Genomic DNA, 21,783 nt, shown 5'->3' on the forward strand with positions numbered 1-21,783 from the left:
CCTGATGTCATTGTAACACAGGTCACTGATGTCATTGTAACACAGGTCACTGTCCGTGGTGCTGAATTCTCTACTTGATGGGCTGGTGCTGAATGAATATGACAGCTGGCCAACATGTCTGTGTGCTTCCACTGACTGGCACCCAGACATATAATGACTTTTAACAATGAGAAGGGAAACGTCCAGACAGGAAATTAGTCAACAGTAATTAGTAATCACATATAGTTCTCATTTATCATGATGTAAAATTCAAAAACCTTTTTTTTATTATTAAGGGATAAATGTAATTGAGTTTTAATGTATCCTTTCCGCTCTTAAAATCGCAAATTATTTCTGACTATTAATCTGCACGTTTTAATAATTTCATTAATATTACCTAATTGGTTTGTCTTTTTTATTAAATTTTAAAACTAGCTGTACAATTGTTGATGTTGTTGCTGTTCTGAATGTCATTGGCCTGCTGCCTTACGTCTGTCTAAACATGAGTGAGGGGATGGATGCACTATTCTATGGGGGCCTCTGTAGAGAATAAATGATCCTAATTTTATATTGAGAGAGATGGTTAATTCCTTTTTAATCCATACTGCGTTCAGAGCCCCTGTTCTGCCGTTGATCACTGCTGCATATCATCCCCAAACCAATGGCCTGGATGAGAAAACGAATGATGACATAAAACGGTAAGTCTGTTTGTGAGGTTGTTTTAGAACTGTGTGAGACAGGCTCTATTCTTTTAACATTACATCATGAATTAGTGATATTATTGACAATCAATCCCTTAATATACAGTATCTCACAAAAGTGAGTACACCCCACACATTTTTGTAAATATTTTATTATATCTTTTCAAGGGACAACGCTAAAGATATGAAACTCTGATAGAATGTAAAGTAATCAGTGTACAGCTTGTATAATGGTGTAAAGTTGATGTCCCCTCAAAATAACTCAACACACAGCCATTAATGTCTGAACTGCTGGCAACAAAAGTGAGATTAAAAATGATTTGTGGCAAGATCGGATCATGTGTGTTGAAGAGTTTCTTATGACTGACAAGTAGTTATTTAAAAACATATCTTGAAACAGCAAATTACATTGTTCTTAATGCTTTTAGAAAAATAACTCTTTATCATGATCTGTGAATAATAATAATTTGCTATGAATGTTTTTCCACTTCAGCTTTCCACAATTATTCTTCCCGATGAGAAAAGCTACGGCACGTTTTTTGATGAAAAAAATAAAGTAGTTGAGACAATAAGCAACAACAGCTGAAAACATCTCCTAGTCACAGGAAAAACAGAAGCAGGCATGTGGTAAACGAATACAAAAGAGGTACCAAAACACAGTTTATCATGTTGGAGATGAGGCGCTTCTGTTCAACATGAGGAAGCGGGGACGGAAAGGAGGAAGAACGGAACCGGATTTTACTGGACCTTATGTCATCCAGGCAATATGTGGCAAGCTGGTTACACTGTCTAATTCTGAAGGGGCAACTTTAAAGAACAAATACAATGTAAACCACATACAGAAGGAGCCAAACTGATGTCCCAAGTCAGGAATCACACAAGGTGCCAGAAGAGTATAAGACCAGTAAACCTCCCTCTAGCGCAGAGCTTCTGACAATAGAGAAGGATGCTGACAGTTAAAAAAAAACTCATGTCTGTGTGTTACGAAAGAATATCAATAAATGTTTCCGAAAGGGGCTGACTCATTTGGTAATTATTTACGGCTTATGTTATGGCTGCCAATTTACAGTCTTTACTGAAGTCTGACTTCTTTTGAGTCACCTTTAATATAGATTGGACACTCTCTATGCAATGTGCAATACTTACATAGATGGTAAATGTTTACCTGCTTGCACAGATGGATGATTAGGTAATTAGTGTAAGTGTGTGTGTGTGTGTGTTCAATCGCATGTATGTCCAAGGTCCATAATAAATAATATACACTGATCAAGAGATGCCCAAAAGTGGATAAAAGAGGACATTAGTGGGTGTATCACTTAGTGTAACGCGTGCAGGATAATGAGCAGGACTGCAAGCCATATAATGACCCATGTCTAGCTCTTAATACAGTATGCATACAGTGATGTATATACAATGGACAGCTACTATGAGCAGATAGCACAGTACAGGTGCTTAATCTGTATGCTATTTCCATTCATCCATCCATCCATCCATCCATCCATCCATCCATCCATCCATTGTCCAAACCGCTTATCCTACTGGGTCGCGGGGGGTCTGGAGCCTATCCCAGAAGCAATGGGCACGAGGCAGGGAACAACCCAGGATGGGGAGCCAGCCCATCACAGGGCACACTCACACACCATTCACCATTCACACTCGGCTCTTTTTCTGGTGTGTGTGTGTTTAAATAAAAATAAAAAATTCTGCACTTTCTTAACGGAGTTTTCAGACAGATGGTATTCATAGCCTGGGTCCTTATTGAGCTAGCATCGGAAATTCATCGCAGAGTCTCAAAGCACTTATGTAAGTCGCTCTGGCTAAGGGCATCTGGCAAATACTGTAAATGTAAATTCACTCACACATGCATACCTACGGGCAATTTAGTAACTCCAATTAGCCTCAGCATATTTTTGGACTGCGGGAGGAAACCCCACGATGACATGGGGAGAACATGCAAACTCCACACCCATGTGGCCCAGGCAGAGACTCGAACCCGGGTCCCAGAGGTGTGAGGCAACAGTGCTAACCACTGCACCACCATGCCGCCCCCTGTATGCTATTTCATTCTATAAAAAGAAACTTACTGTACTGTACAATAAAGTATTTCACCACTGCTTCTTCCTCAGCTCCCACTGTTTGCTAGCACATGCCTCTTTTGATTTCTTAGTGCAATCTGTGCTTTATTTTTTTTTTGTGAAATGTAAGTGCAGTATCTCTTTATTAAGTGCTATGGTTTAATATGTACATTATTATTTCAGTACTGTGTATACTGTCCTTAATGTCTTGCCTCTCTCGTATAACTTGAGATACGCCCAAATTGACTTGCAACAAGTGGTCCTGGTTCCAAATGCGGAAGGCGATGGATACCTGTATTTTATATGCTGTAGTGTGCTGGGTGTCAGACATTGCAATGCACCTTGCTTTGATCTTGATCCCTTAGATCAGAGGGAGGTAATCTTATCCAGAAAGGGCCACTGTGTATGATGGTTTTCACTGCAACTCTCTGAACAGCGAACCTAACGGTTATCCCAATACCTTGATCTTGCTAGCATATTTAAATGTGTACCTATTCAGGAATAGAGTGGTGAAGGCATTCAGAGGAGGACTGATGATTATCAGAGGGAACAAAGGGGCTGGGTACTTGTCAGTATCCAGTAGAACCACCAGACTCCTACACTGAATGGTTCTGGATGTGGCACAGACGTTAATCCCTCTGTATTAGGGGATCCGTCTCCAGTTTGTACTCTTCTAGTTAATAGGTAGATTATCAGGCAGATTTTCACCCTAGTCCAGTACTCATTGACAGCCTAATACATCGTGTTTCAGTTTGTCTTGATAGTCAATACATATCACAGGATGTACATTACTCTGATGGGCAGGCCCTCTTACGTATGATGGAAATTGCAATACCTACTTTTGGCCACGAGATGGCAGCAAGAAAATAGAAAAATTATTTTCCCACGGTTTACTAGCAGCTTTTAGATGTTAATTCTTCATTATAATAATTTGACTAGGTCCAATGTATTTTTAATACAAATAATTACCACACAAAGCTGCTAGTAGACCGTGGGAAAATATTTTTTCTATTTTCTTGCTGCCATCACGTGGCCAAAAGTAGGTATTGCAATTTCGGCAAGAAATCATTTGTTTTCAAACTGTAGTACCTACTTTCGGCCACGAGATGGCAGCAAGAAAATAGAAAAATTATTTTCCCACGGTTTACTAGCAGCTTTTAGATGTTAATTCTTCATTATAATAATTTGACTAGGTCCAATGTATTTTTAATACAAACAATTACCACACAAAGCTGCTAGTAGAGCTGCTCCGGTTTCCCCCCACAGTCCAAAAACATGCTGAGGCTAATTGGAGTTGCTAAATTGACCGTAGGTGTGCATGTGTGAGTGAATGGTGTGTGAGTGTGAGCTGTGATGGGCTGGCCCCCCATCCTGGGTTCTTCCCTGCCTCGTGCCCATTGATTCCGAGATAGGCTCCGGACCCCCTGTGACCCAGTAGGATAAGCGGTTTGGACAATGGATGGATGGAAATAGCATACAGATTAAGCACCTGTACTGTGCTATCTGCTTATAGTAGCTGTCCATTGTAGATACATCACTGTATGCATACTGTATTAAGAGCTAGATAAGGACAGTGGGTCATCATATGGCTTGCAGTCCTGCTCATTTTCCTGCACCCGTTACACTAAGTGATACCCCCACTAATGTCCTCTTTCATCCACTTTCAGGCATCTCTTGATCAGTGTATATTACTTACTATGGACCTTGGACATACATGCGATTGGACACACACACACACACACACACTTACACTAATTACCTAATCAACCATCTGTGCAAGCAAGTAAACATGTACCATCTATATAAGTATTGCACATTGCATAGAGAGTGTCCAATCTATATTAAAGGTGACTCGAAAGAAGTCAGACTTTAGTAAAGACTGTAAATTTCTCAGCCATAACATAAGCCGTAAATAATCACCAAATGAGTCATCCCCTTTCGGAAACATTTATTGATATTCTTTCATAACACACAGACATGAGTTTTTTTTCAACTGTCAGCATCCGATCCAAATGGGATTCCCATTTCCTTTCTGTGGGATCCAACAGAACACGGGCTGACCATCAGTCAACATGTCTTCAACCGTGCAGGACAGGACCCAGTCCAGGCCAAACCTCACAGTGCTGGTGTTAATAAAAAAATGTAAGGAACATGCAGCTGCAGCTCACACACAAACACAGTCCACAGCATCCAGAAAAAGGTCAGGCCTTTTTCTTCTTTAGCTGACTCCGCCCAGACCTCGCCCCCTTTCTGGGCGCCTCGCACTATGCCTTTGAACTGGCCCTGCAGCTTGGCCCGTTTCCTGTTTCCCAATGCAAGTCATAAGATTCACCCGTAAATGATATTTTGAATCGGAACGATATTTATTACTATTGTTTAGATTAAATATATAACGGTTTAATGATTGAATATAACTTGATATTGTTGTTTGTGTTGTTTAGTTTGAGGTTCTAGTTTCTGTCTTTATCCGCTTTGATTTCAGTAGGCAGCTGGTTCATCCCAGACTCAGGGTCTCTCTGCTCTTCATCAAACCCACACCCCCAGTTTGGGAGCACCCTCTCCCTCTCCTCCCCCCACGGCTGTGACCGTTACTCCTCCTTGAGGAGTAACCGCTTTGCACCCTATCCCAGCCCCTATACCCACAGGAGTGCATCACCCAGTGACCAGCCGCCCTGCCTGTCCCCTCACACAAGCACACACTGAAATCATGGTCCTAAGCTCTCTGTGTGGGTTACCACGATAGTACAGCACACCGACGATTACCCTCTGACTGAATCAGAATCAGCTTTATTTGGCCAAGTATGTTCACACATATTGGGAATAGTCAGACATTTAATCAAAATAATTAAGACAAGACATAAACATACAGTTCTGTTGATTATGCGACGCATATAACCTCTGCATTCACAGCACTGCTTCAGTTATCGAAGAGCAAATTTCCAAAACTCACTCAGTCCGATAACCTAAAGTAATAAGTCATAATCCTCTTCATACGTTGCAGTAATGGGAATGAAATCTCACTCAGTGTTTATGTAATGGAGCGATGGAATTTCGTGAAATTTCCAAAAGTCCACAGAAATATTCAGAAAAACATTCCTGCAGACTGAGTTTTTGATATTTGCTTTTCAATTAACACAATTTTCTTCAGTCTGAGGTTTAACAGAATTCAGCCATATGCGGTTCAAAAAAAACTACACAGAACAAAAACAGAAAGGACTTTACATCTGTATGAAAGGAAAGTTGACACAGGCTGCAGCAGTGAACAAATCAATCAATGTATTAAAGTTAGGCATTAAGTAACTGGAGGCAGTATATACATAACATGATAACATGCCTTTTCTGTATTGACCATATTAAGGACGCTGTAACACTGCCCACCACATACCTGCTTCATTTATTGTTTTATACTTGCAGCTGCTTATTCAGACAGCTCGTCTACCTGTCTGTCCATGTTGCCGTCCCATGACAACTGGTCCAGCCTACAGGTGCCGTCCCATTCCGGCATGTTACCCATGAGTCATAGCGGCACCTCCGGGAGCAGCTCCAGGTGAGCCCGTGCCTCCCCTCCCCCACCTGCCCCCATGCTGAGTCTCGGGCCCCCGTCTTCCCTCTTGTTCTCGCCTATACCCACATCCTGGCCTGTGTCTGCATCGTCTCACCTCGTTAACAGGTCTTTCGCCTTCTTCTGTCCTGATCCATTCAGGCCCATCACTGCATTCTGGGACATGCTTTGATTTATGTCGCCATAGTTACTCTTTGTTTTCCTTTGTACTTTGCACTCTACAAGTAAAATGAATAAAAAATAGGCATTATTTTGATATTGTTTTAGTACAGTGACACTGTAGTATATTTGTTGTTGTTTCCAGGCAACACTGCATGCTGATTTAACGTCTTTCCTTAATCTCCACCCCATTGCTCACACACAGCCAGTATCCCAGTTTGTGGTCAATGAGCTCCTGCTCACTCACCCCAGTCTCCTAGTCCAGTGGAATGTCCAACAGCTTGGGCTCTCAGTTCCTGCGCAGCTCTACAACTCATTACCCAGGGCTCTTGCACCCGGCCACAGTGCCCCTCTCAGGTTCCCCGCTGTATGACAGCACTGCCCCATCGGAAGTTCATGAAGCCTCACAGTACGACGCCTCTCCCCACGCGCGCTTAGCCACCACCGGGACTCCCATCACTCCTCCTTCCCTGTAGGGCGGCGCACTTCCATTATTATTGCAGTTTCTACTGTCACTCTGTTGCTTTTCCTGGTGCTGGACTTTTGACAGATAAATATATTATTTGTTGCATTCAATGACAAAAGATTGGTCTGTTTAACACCCTCAGTCTCCACCCTATGAGCCCCTTGTTGGCGGCAGAATCAGGAAGATGTCGGAGAAAGCAAAGGTAAAGTGAATAGTCACCTCGACAAAAATGTGGAAACCGCTTATGGTGATCATGCCTGTGTGGGTGAAATGGATCACCACAGTATAAGTGGATGATGATTATAGACGATTTTTCCCTTTTTCTTTATGTCTGGCAGTTTACCATCTAATAGGCATTTTTTTTCTTTGGGATGCGTCTAGGTCAGATACGACCAAAATATTTTTCTCATTTCAGAAGTGAAAAAAAAATATTGCTCTCAGATTCTGTTCAGTTGTAGTTTTTTAAAATAATGTACCTTGATTTGTGTTTGTTTAAAATGCCATTACCTGCTGCTTACTGGGCCGCTGAAAATGTCTGGCCCAGCTAAATTTTTTGGTTTGAAAATCTGGCCCAACTACTTTCCAGACCTGGACTAGCCCTACTGAATCATACACTAATGTTATTCTGTTATGTGAGCTGTTGTGATAGGGAGATTTGCAGGATGCTGCACGACGGGTGGTGTCCCTGCTGCAGAATGCCCTGTCTGAAGCAGCACCTAGAGACAGTGAGGGTTGTTGTTATCACCTTAATATTGTATATACGCAATCTGTTATTTCTTAACTAATATAATTGTAATGTATTCTTCTGTTATATTGTGCACAGCCAACAAAAAAGAGAAAAATGCAAAACCAAAGGAAGGCTTTCTTTTCTCTTAAAAGTCTTTTTTCTAAACCAACTGAGAGTCAGTTAGAGGGGTGTTCATTATTAGTATTGTTGCTGGCATTTCTGAAAATGTGCCAAATTTGGTCAAGTGCCTATTTTTCAAATGCAGTCCCTGGCCAAGATGAAGAAAGTTCATGAAGACTACATGATAATATTAAGCACTGACATAACAAACAACATTTTTACATGCAAAATATACAGGAAATATACACTGCAACAAGCTAGGATAGACAAATAACCAAATACACTTGCAAGCCTGACCACTTTAGACCCCAGATTAGAAAATTGGTGAATGAGCATATATTTTTTCCAAGTTTTGTTTTGTTTTCAAGTTCTCACAAAAAAAAAAAAAAAATTGTGAAGTTCCTCATCACTGATGGAATTATATGTGTCCCTAACACAGAGCTCATACTCTTTCATTCTTCTTAAGATTGTTCTTCTTGAAACACCCATCAGTGTGGCTATGCAAGGCACAGGAAGTTGAGTATGGAACATTTCTTTCAAACGTTGTTCTTCAATCAAAATCTTGGGTCGTCTATTGGTGGCAGCGACTTCCGGTGTGACACATGGGGCTGGACGTTCCAGATGTGCCCTCACAAGGTCAAAGAGCTCTTGCAAAGCCAGGGTGATAGCAGGAGGTACTTCAATGTGATTAGACAGGGCCTGCAGAAGATACAGCTCCTGATGACAAAGGAACTCCAGGTAATCCAAATTTAGTGGAGTCGCGCTGAATCCCATTTCTATTTTATGCAGAAGACTTTCGAGAAGGTGGTATCTGAGCTGTTCACAGAACAAATTATAGTTATTGAGGTGTCAAGATCTGGTCTCTGATCCACACACTAGGCCTACCATTCAAAAGTTTTAATTATGAAAATGAAATGTTTTTGTTTTGTGAGGTGCTTGTTCATGTATGATGATGTAGTGGCTGCTCTGTTTGACCGTGGTAAACCTTGTCACAAACAATATAAGTGAAGAAGTATGACATTAGATCTAAGGACCAGAGTCAAATAAAGTTAAATAAAATCCATAAAAAACACTTACTCAGTGGAGATTCCAATGTAGCAGGCAGACAGCTTTATGGCTTTAATAATGAGTGTATTTAGCAGCTACAAGGACAAAAGATATTAAAAACCTCTCCATTCTAATGCTAATTTAATAAACATTAACAGATAGCACTTAAGGTGGTTTCGCCTATAGTCTGCTAACACTAACCCGAGAACTAATATCTGACGAGCGCTCTTCCCAGGATTTGAATTTATTAAATTGGCTGTGTGATGTTGTATTAAGAAATGATATTCACAATCATACATTCACAGTCGTACATTTGCCCATTCTTTTATATATGGTAAGACGAAGTGGGAAATTCGAGCGAGCGAGTGCTGTGCAGACGCGAGCACGTAGAGGGGATGGGTTTTCAGCACTCGAGCACACACACGCCCGTGGTTCTACTTTTGGCACTAATTTAACGCCGAGCGAGTGAGTGAGTGCTGTGCAATCGCGAGCGCGTAGAGAGCATGGATTTTCTGTTCGCGAGCGCATGCGCGCGTGGTTTTTATGCGCACGACTTTTGGCATTAATTTAACGCCATAGAAATGTGTGTTTAAAAGGGGAGGAGATCGGGTTGCAGCGCTGGTGTGAGCGGTTTCTCCGGGCAGTTCGCTCGAGCCTAACGTGGCTTGGGGAACGTGGTGTACCCGTCACCCATGCCAGGGAAGAAATCAAAACCGAAATGCTAGGAATATGGACTTCATCTTACGTCAAGCGTTTTCCTCTCCATTGACGCCCATAAAAAAAAGTCCATATTCGTAGCATTTCGGTTTTGATTTCTTGTCAGGTAAGTCTTTATAGCCAGATACATTCGCGAGAAATTTGGTGATTTGTGGTGGCTGTTTTGATACATTACGTTGCGTTACGCATTTTCACATTAAGCGTTTTAGAATGTCCCGTGGCAGGTATCTCCTTCTATTGCCCTAGGGAGGGTTGTAACCCTTGTCTGTATATTAATAAAGAATAATCCATCTATTCCTGTCTTATGTATCTGGACCTCCCCAGCAATTTAACGAAATTTGGTGGCAGCGGTTACAAGTGAACCCGTTTAAGTTTAGCGCTCATACTTCCGTCCATATGTTTAAGACCCACCTTGGCTGACATGTCCTGATTTCATAATCTTCAAATTTGTAATCTTTTCTCCTTCATCTAACTCCATGTTTTTAACTTCTTGTCATTTTCTTGCCGTTTGACTCATAGAAAATTATCAGACTTAAATGACACGTCAGCCTGTGCAGACAGCGATTTCAGTGTTTTAATAAATTGGCCAGCAGGTGGGGGCAGTGCTCAATTTCATTAATGCCATTCAGAAAACTTTCAGGCTTTATGTCTTAATGAACAGCCTAGAGAAAGACAAAGCATTATATTACTGATGCATACAGCAGATCCCCAACTCAGGCTGTGTTGCATATTCTTAACAGTGCTACAGTATGTTCACACAGCCAGTACAAACAAACTTGCAAGATCTAGACCAGGGGTCACCAACCTTTTTAAAACGGAGAGCTACTTCACAGGTACTGAGCCATACGAAGTTTGATATCAGTTTGAAACGCCCTCCTAAACATGTCTAAACTTCATGCATGATAAACATGTTTTAAATGCTTTTTTATATTCAATTTCAAATCTATATAAATGCAAATGTGATAGATTAGAAACAGGATAAAATTAAATTTTAGATGATGTTCGCTGGTGAGTTGTGCTATTTTATAGAACAGGTCCACGGGCAACTCATGTGGTCATTGGGGGCATCCTTGGGGCACCATGTTGGTGACCCCTTATCTAGACCTACCACATCAGGTAGGAAGGTGCCTATTTCTACCAACTATTCAGACCATCAGACCCAAACCATACATTCAGTCATGCACAGGCACTCCACTAGAGGGCTCTACATTCTGTCCTACATCTGCTCACCTGTTAGACCCACACTCAGTCTCCATCCTGATTTCTACCTACTACTCGGACTATCTCACCCAAACCAGTCCTGTGGCCTGTTCTATGAAGCGGGCTTACTGGCTTATCGGGGTAACTTGTCGGATTTCTTGATCGGGACCTCCAACTGCTCTGCCATAGAGAGCATCCTAACATGCTGCCTTACGGTGTGGTATGCGGGCTGCTGGTGGCCTCCTACTGCTCTGCCATAGATAGCATGCTAACATATGGCCTTACGGTGTGGTATGCGGGCTGCTGGTGGCCTCTATGACTTTTTTGTAGACAGTCCATCTGTGTGGTGCTGTTTGCACGAATTGTTTTGGGAAATGCACTTACAGTTTTGCAGATGTTAAGGGTGATTCCAGAAATGCATCAAAGCAACTGAGGAACTGCAATGTCGCTGTACAGTTCCTTATAATGGGCGCCAATGTAATGTGTAGAGTGGCAAATAAACTGATTCACTATTTACTATCATGTACATCATTTAAAATGCTTGTTTTTAAATGCAAATGTGTGAATATAAATGTAAGCAGTAAAGCTACAATCTGCTCCTGTTTATCTGATTGTTCTCATTTTAACTGGATGTTAAGGAGTAAATTAATAAACGTCATGTAAGTGCACATTAAAATGCTTTTTCACTATTACTTAAATTCCCATGTGAACAGCCAATCAGATCAGCCTGATGTGTGTCTCTCTGTTTCCTCTCTGTTTCCTGCCCTTTCATCCCGACCACGACCATGATCTCTCACTTAGCAGCAGAGCAGTTTATTCTAAACAGTGGAACCACAAAGATGTTCAGACTCTTTGGTCTTCTCATTTTCATTAGTAAGATAAGATAAAATATAAATTATTTTTGGATTTTAATATTTTCATTTATCTATATGATGTGATCAGTGGAATTTGGCCATTTAATCTTCATCATAGTTAATAGTTATTTAGATTACTATTATATGTCTTATTTGATTATGATTTTTTTGTTTTTCTGTTTTTGCAGACACTGCACTGACTGCAGATGTTGTTCAGCCCAGTCACCTGATGAGGGTTCACCTTGGAGACAGTGTGACCCTGACATGCTTCTGTCCAGAAGATGTTTCTTATGTTGCTTGGTTCAAACAAGCTGTTGGTCAGAAGCCCCAGCTCATGGCGAAAGCACTTCTCTACGTACCTGGTGAATTTTACAAGGAATATAAAAGCATAAAACGTTACTCCTTACTGAATGCAGAGGGGAGTTTTAACCTCACTATTTCTAACGTGGAGCCGTCAGATTCTGCAGTGTATTATTGTGCTGCTGTGTTTCTTCATGAGGTCACCTTTGGGAATGGAACCTTTGTCATAACCACAGGTAAATGAGATTCCAGCTATTTTCATATTTGATTTATTATAATGTCAGTAAGATTGTTCCCTGCAAAATAATTTTGACAGTTTAGTTGTTTGTCGATATAAAATTAGCAAAGATACCTTATTGTCTGCTTTGTTCCATAAATGTTTTTCTAAACATCAAACAAAATCATTCATTATTATTATTATTATTATTATTATTATTATTATTATTATACAATTTGTTGCATTTTGCTTGCTGTCAGCCAAAACGCCTAACCTTCTCTTTATACAGATGTTAATGTTACACATTGCAGCCTCTTTAAAAGAAATAACATAAAAAAATGTTTGAGTTGCTATATACAGTATAGGACTGTGCAAAAATCTTAAGCAACGAAAGAAAATTATTTTTTGACGTTATTTATCTGAGCAGTCAGTGTGTATTCACGCTGAAAAAATAAAATAATTTAACATATGAACTAGGGATGTGCACCATTCAGAACTGATTTGAGAATGAAATTCTCAAATACGTATCCTAAAATTCAGGATTTTGAATATGTATATGAACTTGAATTTCAGTTCATTTTGTTAATCTGAATTACATTTGAATTGTGGTTGAAAACAGGTTGTGGCATTGAAATTTATATTTGAATTTAAAGAAGAAGAACGAAAAAGGGTTTGGATTCAAATTCAAGTTCATATACGTACTGTAGGTGTAGCTTTTAACTAAAATATGAACTTTAATTTAAATATGAATTATACATAAACACATTAACATTGTTATACATCATTGTTATAAAAATGTCGTTTTGTTCAGAATGAAATAATGCAACATTTGAAGTGTCACCTAAAATAATAATTAAACTGTCATTTTGTGCACCATGGTGGATCTGCTCATAGGAAGAGCTGAGTGTCTCTCCTTAGAAGTCAGTGTTGGCTGCAGTGACTGCAGTTTCTAACCTAAGAAACGTCCCAAACACTTTTCCTGCATCAAAAGTCAAACTAGTCCCTATTTCTGCCATGAAAGCTTCACATAATGTCACCGATACCTGAGCCAACCATGTTTATCAGAGGATGCCAACCCTTTGGCTGCAGCTTTCTCTGCACACGCTGAGAGAGTCTTCAGTGTAGCAGGAAAAGATTTCAGGCCAGAAGATTGCAGATTAAATCATGAAACCTTTGAAGATATTATGCTGACTAAATGTAATAATAATGAAAAATTAGCAATGTGTATTGGAATGAAGCATAATTGCATTTGCCATGACGTTTTGCTTTTCGCTGTAGTGCTATGGTTGAACAGAAAAACTTACTTTTGTGCGCATAAGAAAATAAATAGGAGCAACTACCAAACCAAGTAATTCCTTTTACTATGTATACTTTTTCTTTAATGTTAAAAGATAGACAAACTAGTAATGGGCAAACAGCTCTTCGGCTCTTGAATTAAATCATGCAGGTACTACAGCAAAATGCTCAAAAATACCAAAACACATCAAGAACTAAATATGCAAAAACAATAAATACCTTCCTGTGGAAAAGGGGCAACATAAACCAAATGTAAAGTCACGAAAATCATGAAAATATAAAGTACACTTTACACACTTCATTTCTTTGAATTGAAATTAATTATATTCATCTACCTTCATACATTAATACAAGACATTATATAATTATAATGTTTGTTATCATATAATTTTTATTTAGGTATTATGTAGGTGCAGTTAATGTATAGTGTTACCTGATATATACTAATAAGCAGTAATACAATAAAAAGAGAAAAGAATGTCAACTGTTCTCCAAGAAGTTACTGATTTCTTGGATGGCTAGAAGAACATCGATTCAGTTCCCAAAAATCTGTAAGAACAATTTTTGAGGATCTGTATTTTCCATTGTTATTCTCAAAGCGCTGTCATCATGACTATTTTGCTTTTCAGGTAAAGACTCCAACAGCAGGACTGTGGTACAGCAGCCTGTGTCTGACACATTGCAGCCAGGAGACTCTGTGAGTCTGCAGTGTACGATAGAGACTGGGAGCTGTGCAGGAGAACACAGTGTTTACTGGTTCAGACATGGATCAGGAGAATCCCTTCCTGGAGTCATTTACAGCCACGGAAACAGCAGTGATGAGTGTGAGAAGAGCCCTGAGGCTGGATCTCCTACACGGAGCTGCGTCTACAGCCTCCCCAAGGGGAACCTCAGCCTCTCCGATGCTGGGACTTACTACTGCGCCGTGGCCATGTGTGGGGAGATGCTGTTTGGCAATGGGACCAAGCTGGATATAGATGGTAACACCCAGTGAGGGGAGATGCTGTTTGGGAACGAAACACAGCTAGATATAGATGGTAACACCCAGTGTGGGGAGATGCTGTTTGGGAACGGAACACAGCTGGATATAGACGGTAACACCTAGTGTGGGGAGATGCTGTTTGGGAACGGCACACAGCTGGATATAGATGGTAACACCCAGTGTGGGGAGATGCTGTTTGGGAACGGCACACAGCTGGATATAGATGGTAACACCCAGTGTGGGGAGATGCTGTTTGGGAACGGCACACAGCTGGATATAGAGTGTAACACCCAGCGTGGGGAGATGCTGTTTGGGAACGGCACACAGCTGGATATAGATGGTAACACCCAGTGAGGGGAGATGCTGTTTGGGAACGGCACACAGCTGGATATAGATGGTAACACCCAGTGAGGGGAGATGCTGTTTGGGAACGGCACACAGCTGGATATAGATGGTAACACCCAGTGTGGGGAGATGCTGTTTGGGAACGGCACACAGCTGGATATAGATGGTAACACCCAGTGTGGGGAGATGCTGTTTGGGAACGGCACACAGCTGGATATAGATGGTAACACCCAGTGAGGGGAGATGCTGTTTGGGAACGGAACACAGCTGGATATAGATGGTAACACCCAGTGTGGGGAGATGCTGTTTGGGAACGGCACACAGCTGGATATAGATGGTAGCAACCAGTGTGGAGAGTATATCTGCTTCAAAGTTTTATTTAGCTTATTCTGCTATTAAGACATTTATTTCTTATTTTAATGTAATGAATTTTCTAATTTAAGTGCTTAAATTTAATTACACAGATGTTAATTTAATAATTATTTCAAATTTGACAATAGAAATTGTTAAAATGCAAATAAAGTTCATGTTAAAATTGGACTATTTACAAAACAACTGCTGTAATGTGTTATAGATTTGATCTTTAACTAATGTAATGTAAGCAAATGGGAAATGTGTCTCTATATCATTATGCTGAAATCTATCTCTTTGTTACAGGCTTTCAGAAGCTGCTGGATCCTCTTCACTCTGGCTTGCTGATAGTTTTATCTTGCAGCATTATTCTGAACGTTGCTCTCATTTGTATAAGATGTAAACTGACCTGTACGCACTGTGCAGGTACGCTGCCCGGCTTTATGCACTCAGAAGGACAAAATGTAGATTTTAACAAATTATAGAAATATAAAATTGTTTTATGATAGATAAAATTTTCATATTAAAACCACTCTTGCAGGTAATACAGTTTAAAAATCCATTATTAAATCTCACCTTATTTATATAAACCTTTTTGTACTGTAAGATTTACATTTTTGTATTATATCTTTCATATTTTGCAAAATCTATTGAAATATACATGTTGCAATAAGTTGCATATCAATAACTTTTATTACCAAGATCTCCTTTATAGCAATTTTATTATATATGATATATGAGAACAAATAACACATATCCAAACAAGCACACTTAAATTGACAGAAGTCATTTTTACTTTCATTTTTGAGACAAAAAGGATGTTGATTGCTTGAAAATTCTGAATGTTATCTGACCACTTTATGATACTGTGTGAAATTAAATAATATATTGATGTGTTATATATTTTAAACAGATGAAAAGAACAGTGATATATCAAAAGTGGAATGGTCACGCAAGCAAGTATGTAATAAATATTTCAAATTACAAATCGTCAGTAAAACAAATGAACCTCAGACTGATTTCCATCCTGGGATCAGCATTTTAAGTGCTATTTGTGCATATAAGTAATAGCAAACCGATTTTTTCAATCCAATTCTGCCATCTTTGTCTCCCCAGTGCCATGACGAGGACACACTGAATTACGCTGCCCTGAACCTTAAGAAGCCAAAACCCAGGAGACAGAAGAAAGACGGGAATAATGACACTCTGTATTCTGACCTCCGCTACAGAGATTATGAATAAAGATGCTTCTCATTCATGTCAGTCACACAGAGTGTTCAGGGTGTAGCTTTAATAATGTTCAGAGGAGGGCAGGGGAGCCAGTGCTTCTGAGACTGAATCACAGGATTTTACGGAGTTTGGTGTCAGTGTGTTTGGGGCGCATTTTTACTGGAAGTGCAAATGTTCAAGCCAGACTGGGGGCTGAGGGAGGGGGAGAGGGGAGCCACAGAGATTATTTCTTCATGGCATGGGGGGAATAAGCGGCTTTAATGTTGTGGAAAGGCTGAGTTGTTGCAATCAGTTCTTTGATGTGACACATGCTTACTTGTCTCCCTTGTGTACCATGCTGAATGGTTTGGGGCAAACGCACAGGGACTGATCGATTATATTAAACAGATGAAAGAAACTGAATGAAAATTTCAAGTGTTCTTAAATTACGTTTTTCATTTAATGTTGTGTACTGTATGTATTTTTGAGTATATACATGTACCTGTATATGTACCTGTATATATACCTGTGTCGTTAATAACGATGTGGATAATTAAGAAAGAGGAGTTTTGTTTCTTGCTCCCTGTCCTGTTACTTGGCTCACAAACATACACACACATACACACACATAGACACACACACAAACACAGACACACAAACACACACAGACACAGAAACACACACATGCACACACACACGAACACACACAGACACACAAACACACATGCACACACATACACACACACACAAACATACACACACAGACACACACATGCACACACACTCACACACACACTGCTACGGCTCTGTAAGAACACTAGCATGCTCTTTTGTGTGAGTGGGGTGGGGGGTGTTAAATAAGATGAAAATGACAATGGCTGTACTTTTGTTATGCCAGTTGTGTTTCTATCGTCATTGTATCATATTCCACAAGCTTTTTATTCTACAAGATGTACAAGCCAGTCAGTGTATTCAGTGGGGTGTTCAGGAGTCATTAGGTTCTGAAAAATGTCTTGCATTTAAAACATAATGTACTTTTGAATACTTAAGTATTTTTAGATGCAAATACTCCAGTACTTTAACTGAAGTAAAAAATGAACTGAAAAGCTTTGAGTATTATTTGACGAGGAGTATCTATACTTAACTCAAGTAGTGAAGTTGTGTACTTTGTCCACCTCTGTCCAAAAGTGACATACAGCTGTAAGCTGTTTTGGTTTGTTTGTCTGCTGAGTGCTTCTCTGCAGTGCTGCAGATGTTTCCACTGGTTAGATGCAGCTTAGGAAGACTGACCCACTGACTACACTGTGCTGGGCTCACTTTGCAAAGAGTAAAAACCACACAGAGAGAACAATACCTGCTCCTTGTAAGACCCTGTTTCCTCTCTGCCTCACCCAGGTCACGCTTTGAAGTATTCAGCCTAAATTATTTTATCCAAACAAGCCACCATTATTATTCATGCAGCTGGACATTTGACTGGAGCACATGATTGCTACATATCACTACCCTGTACATGGAACAGAATGTACAGCTTTCACAACAGAACAAAATTCTCATCAGTCCACATCTGAAACCACCACACATCTTAGGGATCCTATTTATAATGGTACATTTTTGTTTTATTCACATTCTTTTTCATCACACAGATAAACACCATCCATTAATCTTACAGCATGTATCCTGGTCAGGGTGATGGGGACGACACCACCTATATCGAGTGTGATTTAAGGCCAAGACCTTAAAAGGGAGAGTCAAGACTGAGGCTTGTTACAAGAGCAGTGGGGCACAAAACAACAAACAACATCATTATGAATGTAAAAGAAATGTATGTATTTATAAATATAGGGTAATAATAGAAACAAAATATAAGAATATATTACATACAGGAATATTATAGGAATATTAAAATTAACTTATACACAATCCTTAACTTATACACAATCCTATTGCATGTAACATTATTGCTCATGTGCAAGATATTAGCCTCCCAAAGGAAGCTGCCACACAGGGGAATAATGCACTGGCTCAATGCAACACTGCACATCAGTGAATAAGGAGGAACAATATTGCAGATCAGCAGCAGATAGAAACTGTATCAGAAGACAGTGAACAGAGGAAAAGTTCAATGAGCAGAGTGCAGATTATAAAGCCTGACTGCTGTGGGGCCCAATGACCTGCGGTACCGTTCTGTCACACGCCGGGTGTCTGAGTCTCTTACTGAAGGAGCTGCTCCGGGCCTCCATAGTCTGCTGGGGGGGGGTGAGAGGAGTCACATAAAATTGATGACAGCCTTGTTATCTCATCCATCTACTCTACAGTGCCAAGGGATGCTCCTCCCTGATGATGAGAGGAGTTTAAGCATGTGGACATTTGGGATAATGTAAGTTCATAACTGGATAGTCAGCTGTACGACTTCCAGTCTGTAGGCAGACTCATCGCCTTCAGTTATGATGGCAAACGCAGTAGTATCACCTGCAAAATTCAGGATCTTCACTGGAGCAGCAGTGATTTGTGTAGAGACTGAAGAGAAGGGGGAGAGCACAGAGCCTGGAGGAGCTCAGTGCTGAGGGTCAGCGTGTCTGATGTGTGCTGTAAGCATACAGATGTCCTGCATTTGTGGAACATTTTGTTTGTGCTGCTGTTTAAATGTGTTGTTGATGCTGCAGTCAGTAATTTTCCACTAGCAGTCTCACCTCCGCATTTTACAGGAAGACTGACCGACTGAGAGCAGGGTGTTTGTGTCTCTCGTCTCAGTGAGCGAAAACCACACAACCGTCAGGTCCTCAGCTCAGGCCCTCTGCTTCACTAGAAAAACCACAAAGGGTATTTTTATCTAAAAGGGGGTGAGCAAGTGAGATGTTATTGACAGCATGAATTTGTCTACTAACATTTTAAATTCAAACCTAAAAAGCAGTATGTCCAGGATGTCAATAATTACATTTAGTCAGTATGAACAATTTGGGTGCAATAATATAGAATAATGTAGAATTTTGCATAATTCAGTTAATACCAGTAAGATACCGATCATTAACACTATAAGGTCATGTTGCTGAATCTCATTGTTAAAGTTAAATGAATCTACGTATTTTTATACACACAAGACTGTGCTTAGTTCATCTTTCAGTCAAAATCACACAGTGAGGCAAATCTGAGCATCTTAATTGTTTTTGTCTGTGTGGAATGGCATCCCATGCAGGCCTGTGCTCTGTGCTAACTGGGACAGGTCCCACCCTCTCCAGAGCCCGACGAGAAGTAGTAGTCGCTGGATAAAAGAATGACAAAAGATAAAAATACAAAAGTCATTTTTGCTGTCTAACCTCTGATTACTGCATGACATTTCTGATGACTGATAAGTAGAAGATACGTTTAGTCTGTTTCTTGGTGGTAAGATGTTTCCAAAAGGAGAACTACAAAGAGCACAGTCATTTTCAAGGTTATTTCTCACTGGTCAGTGTGAAAGGCTGCATCATTACTATAATGCCGGGCTCAGCACAGTGACTTCACCTGCTCTGCACTGTAGACCACAAGCCAGGCTGCAGACCATCAGCCCTGAAAGTTAAAACAGGACTCATATGTGTGTCATGTGTTGTTTAATAAAAATTTACAGGACAGAACATAGTGGATTCAGTTTCCTTTGCTCTTACACTCCCAGTCCAAAGTGTGGCCACAACTGCTGTCAATGCATCTGTCTCTTTTTTCACTGTGTTATTCATCTTAATATCAAAAGGCTCCAAAGCAGTACAGTAATGCAGAACAAATATTGTAACTAACAAGAAAGTGGGGAGGTAATGGACAGAAGTGTTGGTTTTTGGTAACTCCACTCCTCTGACCTCCACTGTAATTTTAGGTTCCTTGGAACAATATTGTAAACCAGTCATCACACACCTAGGGGTTAAAGTCGACACCAACCTTAAGTTTGACACTCAGATATGGTCAGTTGTCAAGTCAAACTTTTTACAATTGAGGCAGTTGGCCAAAATAAAGGCAATTCTTTCTAGGCAGCACTTTGAGACAGTAATCCACTCTTTTGTAGGTATTAGTTTGGACCACTGTAACGCCCTCTATGTTGGGGTTAGAGGCTCCACTATTGCTCACCTCCAGAAGGTTCAAAATGCTGCCGCACATGGAAATATGAGCATGTCTCCCCCATTTTAGCCTCACTCCACTGGCTGCCCGTACATTTTAGGATTCATTTTAAAATTATGTTATTTGCTTTTAAAGCCCTCAAGGGTCTTGCTCTACCCTACCTCTGTGAGCTGCTTCACCCTTACACCCCCACCCGCTCTCTCAGGTCAGCTGATCAGCTGTTCCTGACGGTTCCTAAGACTCAGCGTGAGCTTAGAGGGGATCGAGCTTTTGCAGTCGCAGATCCTAAAATGTGGAATGACTTGCCTTTTCACATTAGAGAGGCCTCTTCTCTGTCCGTTTTTAAATCTCTTTTTAAAACTCATCTCTTCTCCTTCACCTTTGACACGTTGTGAGATGTTAATTTTAATAGTAAATTTTGTTTTAATCTTAGCCTTTTCTTTATTAATTGATTTTTTTAAATTTTATTAATGGCCTTTTACTCACATTTAATGTTTTGGTTCTTATTAAATTTCTTTTACTTCGTTTTTAAGTGTGTGAATGTTATTATTTATTCCTTTGTGCAGCACTTTGGTCCATAAGGTTGTTTAAAGTGCTTTTCAAATGAAGCTGGATTGGAATAGATTGGAAGATGGCTCAACAAATCTCTCTTCCAGTATGTAAAATTCGACAGAGGGGCGCAAGGTGACATTCTGTCAGGGGCCCAGAATTTTTAGCTACACCTCTGTGTTACTGTGTTTTTTTTGTCCTAGCCATCAATAACTCTGGAGTTGCTATATCGCCACCTGGTGGTGAAAAGATCAGACAAAAATATGTACACATGTGTCACGATCGGGGTGGTGCAGGCAGGCGATCGTGCGGGTAAGGCGTGCAAGGAGCAAGCGGACAGGCAAATACGGGGCAAAACGGGAGTTTAATCAAAGGACTTCGGACGGGAAACAGGTCAGACCAGGACTTAAAAACACAGAGTAAGCAGACAAAGCTGGAGACGATCAGGGAAGCACACGTGGATAATCAGGGGGCGTGGCACACATGAGGAGCGGACGGGCCGGGCATGACAACATGTTACCAACAGTTTGAAATTGAAGTGCAGAGTTAGCAGGTTTAATTAATCGTCCCCACGGATGCCAGTCATGAAATTTGAGAATTGCAAGTTAAAACACAGGAAAAAATCAGGAACACTACAAGATAAAATATTTACCAAACACTCAATGTGCATCCAGGGTGACAAGGGACAACTGGAGGATGATGTGACAATCTGACAGTGACATTCACAGCACTTTATATGTTGCCAAAAACAGAAAAGGGGATTAAAATCAAAAATCTGAAATCATGTATGAGGGTGGGGCTGCTTGGTGGTGCAGTGATTAGCACTGTTACCTCCCACCACTGG

The 21,783-nt window shown here is 40.4% G+C and overlaps 2 long non-coding RNA genes across 2 annotated transcripts; both read left to right on the forward strand.

Moving 5' to 3' along the window:
- Positions 1 to 5,341: 5,341 nt before the first annotated feature.
- LOC125722744 (uncharacterized) lies at positions 5,342 to 6,708 on the forward strand. The gene is made up of 3 exons (XR_007386566.1): positions 5,342 to 5,414; positions 6,170 to 6,302; positions 6,682 to 6,708. It is a non-coding gene; the product is annotated as an uncharacterized LOC125722744 (long non-coding RNA).
- An 8,610-nt stretch (positions 6,709 to 15,318) lies between these two features.
- LOC125722740 (uncharacterized) lies at positions 15,319 to 16,439 on the forward strand. Its single transcript, XR_007386562.1, has 3 exons — positions 15,319 to 15,524; positions 16,012 to 16,058; positions 16,215 to 16,439. It is a non-coding gene; the product is annotated as an uncharacterized LOC125722740 (long non-coding RNA).
- Positions 16,440 to 21,783: the final 5,344 nt, after the last annotated feature.

The sequence above is a fragment of the Brienomyrus brachyistius genome, unplaced genomic scaffold, assembly GCF_023856365.1.
Source record: "Brienomyrus brachyistius isolate T26 unplaced genomic scaffold, BBRACH_0.4 scaffold41, whole genome shotgun sequence".
NCBI classification, from domain to species: Eukaryota; Metazoa; Chordata; class Actinopteri; order Osteoglossiformes; family Mormyridae; genus Brienomyrus; species Brienomyrus brachyistius.